We start from the raw sequence: 8,054 nt of genomic DNA, 5'->3' as shown, positions 1-8,054 counted from the left end.
AATTATTTTGAGAGCTGCATCCCATACCTCGCTGTGAATTTTTTTTCATGATGCTACTTTTCCTTTCAATGACAGAATTCATTCTTCTCCTAGCGTATTTTCACACCCATATTGCGAGAAGATTGAAAAATTCGAACCGGGGTCCGACGGTCGACTGTCGGAAAGCTGTTCCGCAAACGTCAAATCACTTGTTGCACGATAAAAATTTTTAGTTTATTTTTTCGGTGTGAATGTTGATTATTAAAATCAACGAGAATATGCAACTTTAAACGAGTGTTACATGCCGCTAAATTTTTTAAACAAGGTTTATGGTAAAGACACTATAAACAAAGACGGGAAATGTTCCAATTGGAATTCCAAATTTACTGTCAGTGCTGTTCCAATCGAGCAGAAGACCTGTCATTCCAAAAAATCACGCATAACATTTGGTAAGGGCTAATTTAACTTCCGCAAATAAACATGTTTAAATTATTGTTGTAATATTTTTGGATCAATATAGCCTAATAAACCCCTACAAATGGTAGAAAATGACTCTCAACTTGTTTGTATTGTATTTGCTACCTGATTTGCGTGGGTAAAAGCATTACTAATATTTGTTTTGAAATTAGGAAAATCATTTACACTAATTTGAAAACTTTATGCAATATGAGCAGTGTTGCGCATTCAAGGTTGCCTGTCGTATTATTTGCCCAGGGATCAGATTTCGCGTCTTTGTATATAGTGTCTTTAGTTTATGGTACTTTAAAGGCATTTTGTCATATATTTATGTGATTTTGAAACATTTTAGATTTCTCGAATCTTCTTGATATCAAGAAATATCAACACTTTTCGTACAGTGCATGCCATTTTGAAGTTTCCGACACTCAGTCTGCTTCTTCTTCTTTGCTCCGCAAAATTAGAATTTTTCTCTTTTCTCGCAATACCTAAATTAACCGGACACGGCCGGTGCTGGTATTGCTTTATAAAAGGTCACCAGTTCTTATGGAACATACACACGGTCAAGCAGTTTGACCAACATTGACTCCACTCCACTCGTTTATTCAAACATCCATCAAGTTTCACCAACAGCGTCACGAACAATCAATTTATTCGACCAACAATATCACACACGAACGACCGAAGCGCCAACTTGAGCACCAACCATCAAAAAATATATGGGGATTTGTGCAACTTCACTACAAATGCTCAAACATGTTCGGCGAACCTTGACTCCACCCCCGACAACTCAAACCAAAATCAAACCGTTTTAATTCTTTCCAACCGAGCCGCCAACTGTCAAATGGTTGTTCGAACAACTTCACACACGTTCAAACAAAGCAGCAACCGAAGCGTTTTCTGGGGGCGGAGTCAATGTTCGTCGAACTGCTTGACTGGTGTGTACGTTGCATGAGTTGTCGGGGGTGGTTACACATTGAAGACGATATTAGTCCCAAATATTATCTGTTGGTTCTCTGTGTAATTACAGCTGGCCTGGCAATAACGGAGTAGCAACCGTGGGCGGTCAATCATGCTCATGCTCATGCTCAGGATCATCTTTCACCCATCAATCTTTTCTCCAGAATTAGCCTTGCACGGAAGTAAAAAAGTACCCAGCGTTGAGTTTTTTTGAACTTACTTTTGACGTAAACTACATCTAATGGAACGTACACACTGTCAAGCAGTTTGACTGACATTGACTCCACCTCTCGTTTATTCAAACATCCATCAAGTTTTACCAACAGCGACACGAACAATCAATTTATTCGACCAATATCACACACGAACGACCGAAGCGCCAATCTGAGCACCAACCATCAAACAATATATGGAGGTTTTTTTGCTCAAACATGTTCGGCGAACCTTGACTCCGCCCCCGACAACTCAAACCAAAATCCAACGCCGTTTTAAATTTTTCCAACCGAGCCGCCAACTGTCAAATGGTTGTTCGAACAACTTCACACACGTTCAAACAAAGCAGCAACTGAAGCGTTTTCTTGGGGGCGAAGTCAATGTTCGTCAAACTGCTTGACTGGTGTGTACGTTGCATAAGGGGAAGACTCGGATACAGGGTGTAAATGGAAATTTCAAAATTGGGGACCGCCACGAACATGTAAGATTTGTAACATTTGTAACGGTAGTCAATATTCGTTTTTGTAGTTCTTTGTAAATTAAGTTTCTAAATGTGTAAATATAAATTTCTAAAACTGTAAATATACTTCTTTGTTAAATGTTAATAATTATTCTAGACATAATTTAAATTCGTAAAGTTCGATACAACACAACATGGAATACCAAATAAAACGAACCGTGCAGCTGGTGCAGACTTGTATGCAATTTAAATAGAACGTTGCGTGAAGAGGTTAGTTGCTACGCCTGAAATGCATAAGCGCCTTTGAAGCGGATCACCATTCGTGACACCGTTACATAAAATCCGAGCGATGAGAAAGAGTTCGACTTGCAATCGGGAATATGAGTAGCAGACCAAATCGCTTCGAATGGGAGGGAGATGTTTACAATCTATCTCCTACAATCATGGTCAACGTAATCCGTCGCGCTTCAATTTCCGGTTACATTGCCAAAACACGTTAATCTGAGGATTATTTGCAATCGACTCGTTCACTTTGATCCTGACCGTGGCGAAAGAAGGGCGCGATCCTTTAGTTTGTTCCGTGGTGTAATTGGCTAGCCTAGTTGTAGATTGTGCGGTAGAGTTTTTGTGAGCTGTGCGACTGTCTTGTGTGTTGAAGCCTAGACGACAAAGCCACCGCCTGCACGCCATCGCCATTGCTCGTCGCTATCGCCAACCCTTGCCACGCTCTGGACTCAAGGTTTCCCGCCTTGACGAAGGCGGAAGGGAGTAGCAACCGTCAAACTGCACTCCGACCGGCGACCTCCAGTCAAACCCCGGCCGATTGAGTCGGCCCGAACCGTAAGTCTTTCTAAACCTTTTTGCCTTTCTCGTACAACTAAGTTGTACCGAAAGGCTATCAGTTCACTCCGAAAACGCACTTTTTATAGAAGCCTCTGAGACGCTCAGTATTATATACCAATCGACTCAGCTCGACGAGCTGAGCACATGTCCGTCTGTCCGTGTGTATGTATGTGTGTATGTGTGTGTATGTGTGTGCACAAAAGCTATAAGAAACATTAGACAACTTTTTGTATAGTAATCCTTAACCGATTTTCTCGCAACAAGTTTCATTCGACAGGGGACAAAGCCTTGTTGATCACTATTGAATTTTATAACGATCGGTCATTGCGTTTGAAAGTCATGAAGAAAATGGTACATTGGACCATATAAACCCCATATAAGGTTGGTGTCTTAACTAAATGCGAGAAAGGCATTACCAACGCTAGGTGGATTAATCTGGGTTTTTGAGGACCCGTTTGCTTGCTGTAGTCAGCAAGAAGAGGCGAACCGTCGTAAACTCCAGTCGGAGTCCATCGCAGTGGCTGAAATGGCCGATTAGAATAAATCGTTGCATGCAAGACAAGTGACACTGAAAAGCGCTAGAGTTAGAGAAAGTAGTGGAAGACCGCACAAGCTAGGGAAGTGAAGGGGACTAAGTAGGCCGGCCCAGAGAATGTGATTTGTGAGAATTATAAGAATGTCCTAACGAAATATACTGTGTCTTTTTGTTTCTGTTAATCGTAGTTCCTAGTTAGTCAGATCTGATTGAGAGAGTCTGGAGGGTATTTCACGTTCCGCGTTAGTATTGTCTGTCCGCGTATGTTGATCCGAATTGTTCGTCCTTCGAAGCGAGAAGGAAAGATGGGGCGCGTAGATTGGTACCCGTGATGAGATCTTTATACTGTCGACACGTGATAGAATTTGGGAGTGTGCTGGGTTTTGTTGGTCACGGTTTTGAGAGTGTGACTGTTAGTCTCGTGGGTTAGACAATTCTAGTGTGGGTGATCTGTTACGCGTGTTCTTGGTGTGTTGAACAATTTCCGGACTGGTTCAGTAACCAGTCTATAGCCGGGCAAAAATAACACGACGGGTGGTCCTCTTCGGAGGTGGCGCGTAAGCCATCCGTTGCAAAATCCTCCAGGAACAGCCGCGGCACTGCGACCACTACACATTAATACTAGACCAACATTTGAAAAGCCAAAATTTACTGCTTCTGGTTCTGATTCCTCGTCCACATATATAGCTGTATATGTAGACGAAGAAGCAGAAGGAATAAATTTTGGTTGTTACGCCCTTTTCAAATGTTGGTCTAGAATAGGTCCTCTATCTTCCAATGGATTTTAAAGATTTAAATATCAATCTATTCAAACTCTCCACCAATTTGCCAGTAGTTTCATTTCATCACCTCTCACTCACTTTTCGCGAGTATTATCGCAGAACAATTACAAAGTTGTATGACCGCGCCGGGATTCGAACCCAGAATAGTAACAATAATAGCTGTGGGGGTGCGCTTACTCTAGCCAAACCACCAGGCTATCTGTATAAAAGCGATAAGTTATTTGTTCCACATAAGCTGCTACCGTGAGCGTGCCTTATTCTGCGCGGCTCCTAATTCTGCGCACTTTGACACTAAAACATTTTTTAAAATTTTCTTTGCTGTTCTTATTAGTGCTGTCCAATGAGAGCTTGAAGTAGCTCGAAGTTTCTCCCTGTCCTGCTCATGCCCATTTGTTGACAAAAAAGAACGAGCAGCACGGGAACAACTTCGAGCTACTTCGAGCTGCTCATTGGACAGCATTATTATATTTACTCACATGCGTTGCGTTGCGTTGCGTTGCGTTGGTAACGGAGTATTTCGTAGGTTGCATACTGATAGCTGTCATGTATATCTTTAACTTCCTTACTCCAAATGCTTATGGAATACTATTTGGGAATTAATAGCAATCCAAATGGAGGTCCGAGAAGAGAAAGCATGAAAACTACCATTGCTGGCCACGCCCATCTTCTCCGTTACAAGGAAAGGGAAGGAAATGATGATATGACATCTACTTAACAAGAGGCCAGCGACTCACCGACGCCCTCATAGATGTCAAGGAGTTGGATGGTTGGGAGGGATGTTGTACGGGAATCATCACTATAAGCAAGTGATAACAGAATGCATTTCGTAAATACGTTGGGAGTTACGTTGCTAAGAAAGTTATTGTAACTCCGTTTTCCTTTGTCGTCCTGGGATGGGGCAAGGTATTTAATCTGTGCCCTGGCTAATAAGCCTAGGTTCAAGCGCCATTGATCGCTCTCTGAAAAAAATATATAAACAATTGCAAACTCAATTCCCTTCTACAACAACGTTATTATATATATAAAAAAAATAATGATAATTATGATATGATTGCAAACGCTACGATTATGATTGTTGGTTAATCTTAGCAAAATTTTCAAAGAGATTCATATCGGATATCCAAATAAATACCCAAAAACGTGTCTCACATTTTTGTACACACACACCTTTTTAAAATAGGTTCTAGGATCTTTTAAAATAGGTGTTCAATTGTTCATCCATCGTGAGAATAAACAATTAATCACTCAAAGTGAGCGATTGATCATTTGAATGTGAAGAAAAAAAAACTTCAACGCCATCATTATTTCTGCAAAGGAAGGGGCGTCAAGGTAGCAATGCTTTTATTTGAAACTATGCAGTAAAAAAAGATCATTGACAAAACTGCGGCTGGCACCTCCATCCAGAATCAAATTATTAATGTTGTTACAACTCCAGAGTGTTAAAATCTACTCAATGAGCATTCCATGACACGATGGAGCCACACAAAAAAGCGGCGCTTATCGAGATCCTGGATCATATTTAAGGGATTGTTACGGAAACAGTTATGCAAACGTACGCTGTCACCATGATGATAAACTACTCAATGAATTTTTAAAAGCCATAAAGCATGAAAAGGATAGGTTAATTATAAAATAGTTTTGTATAAATATATTAAGATCAATAATGTAGGCAAGTAAAAATAATAGTATGATAAGAGTAAGTGTGTGCAATGCAAATACTATCTGTATTGAACGATTGACTATTTGAACAAAACAGAAAAATGTAAAAGCTGCAAATTTTTAATGTTTCAAATCACATGTTCTAGATCTCGGCACAGTAGCGGTTAAGTAACACAGAGTTCCTATTAAATAAATAACGGAAAAAAATCACCTGTTCCACATGGTAAGAAGAAAATCTTATAAATTGAAACATTATTTAGTTCTGTGCATCGGTCATTTTACCCGGATTATATAATAAATATTTTAATCATTATTATTTGCGTCTATAGGCTTTCCGTTCCCTACCAAGTGAAATTAGGGTATTATGGTGTATAAGGTGGAAAAAGGAACATCCTCACCATTTTTCTGCTGATTCATTCCGACAGTTTCAAGGTCTCAAAAACCAGCTCCTAATGGGAAGAAATTAAACTCATACACTACACTGCACCATATTTAAATTTGTAAAGCTGCACACCACACGCCAGAACAAAACCGCGGAAAACTGAGCCAACACTCACGCACTCCGCGGAAGCTATCTCTTCGTAATTCCATTCGGAAAAATGTTGGGGGCATAGCACTAGTCAAACTGGAAAATCATCGAAAGCGCGAAAAATATGCTGCATTATTATATTTACTCACATGTCATCAAAAAGTTGGGAATTTATTGTTGTCATGGGCAGATAATAAAGCAATAAATTAGCGTTGATAACGGGAATATGTAGAAAAACAAATTAGGTAAAATCGAAAAATGTCAAAAAATGGCCTCCATTAGCAGCAGCGCTAAAAAGCACGTAAACAATTTTTTTCGAATTTGAGCAAAAAAAGAATTGGAGCAAAATCAGATTATTTGTTGCTTCAATATGATGAAATTCGGCTTTCAGAGTGTATGCTCTATCTTATAGAAAGCAATTTATGTTGCGCAGAATGTGGTACAAAATTTTGTTCTGTTCCTAATTGTGCGCGCTGAATGGATAGGTACAATAAAACTGGCTTGTCAACCCAAATTGGGCGTAGCAACTGTTTTGGCGGGGTAACATATTTCAAAATGCAAAATAAAACCAGAAGAGCAGAAAAAATGCGAAAATAGATTATCCGGAAAGAAATAAGGGATATCTGCTACTTGGCCTTGCGCACCACAGCTCCACTGAGCGTTTTTTAAAACTTCGAGGAGTCTAATCTAAATGTGTGTATCACATGACTAGAGTAAAGTGCCCAATAGTGAACCCCCAACCAATAGTGGACCCTCCAGCCATTTTTGCATTATTACAGCACAATGTAAACATTTTGCTATGAAATTCCATCGGGAGAACCTACCTTACAGTCCTATGATTTGATTACATGCATTGGAAATACTATGGAAAGTAAAAATAAATGATTTTTTACAATTCTATAAAAAATAAACACGAGAGTGTCCATTAAGGGAAAATTTTGGGGGGTCCATAATAGGGAAGAAGAATGTCCCGAAACGGAACATAAAAATCAAATGAAGTGTCGACTATAGGGAAGCAAATTCCTATTATGGACCCCCAGGGGGTCTACTATAGGGCCAATTCAGTCAGACTATAAAATGATAATTTCAACGAATAACGTCGTGTATTTGAGTGTTTCATGTATGTATCGTGAAGAAGAGATGCAGAACTTGGTATTAGATGTCAAGCAGAATTAATATGTTGAAAATTTCTACTCCTTATGACAAAAAGAGCAAAATTTCGCTACTAGGGGGTCCACTATTGGGCATTTTACCCTAGCACGAATAATTTTCCCTGAAAAATCGACATAATTCCTTACTTGGAGATTTTCTAGGTCGAACTGGTATTCCGACATTTGAGAAAATAGTACTTTGGGCAATATTAGCATTTATGTACTTATGGACTGGTCTTATTATTAGCGTTGGATTAGATTTATTTCCATTCGATATAAATATCCGTTTTGACGGAATAAAAAATTGCCTTTTCACCAAAGGCGAACGAACACTCTCAAGACCATTGACATGAACACAATAACGGATCTGGAAAGTTGTCCAACGGAAAAATGGATCGTCGAAAGCAACTTGTGGCAATGGCGAGCAATCGGATAATGAACTTTAAAAATGAATAAGATCTTTGTACACATACATCATACACACATA

This window comes from Armigeres subalbatus, chromosome 3, assembly GCF_024139115.2.
Source record: "Armigeres subalbatus isolate Guangzhou_Male chromosome 3, GZ_Asu_2, whole genome shotgun sequence".
Classification (NCBI taxonomy): Eukaryota; Metazoa; Arthropoda; class Insecta; order Diptera; family Culicidae; genus Armigeres; species Armigeres subalbatus.
Note: the sequence above shows the minus strand (reverse complement) of the source record.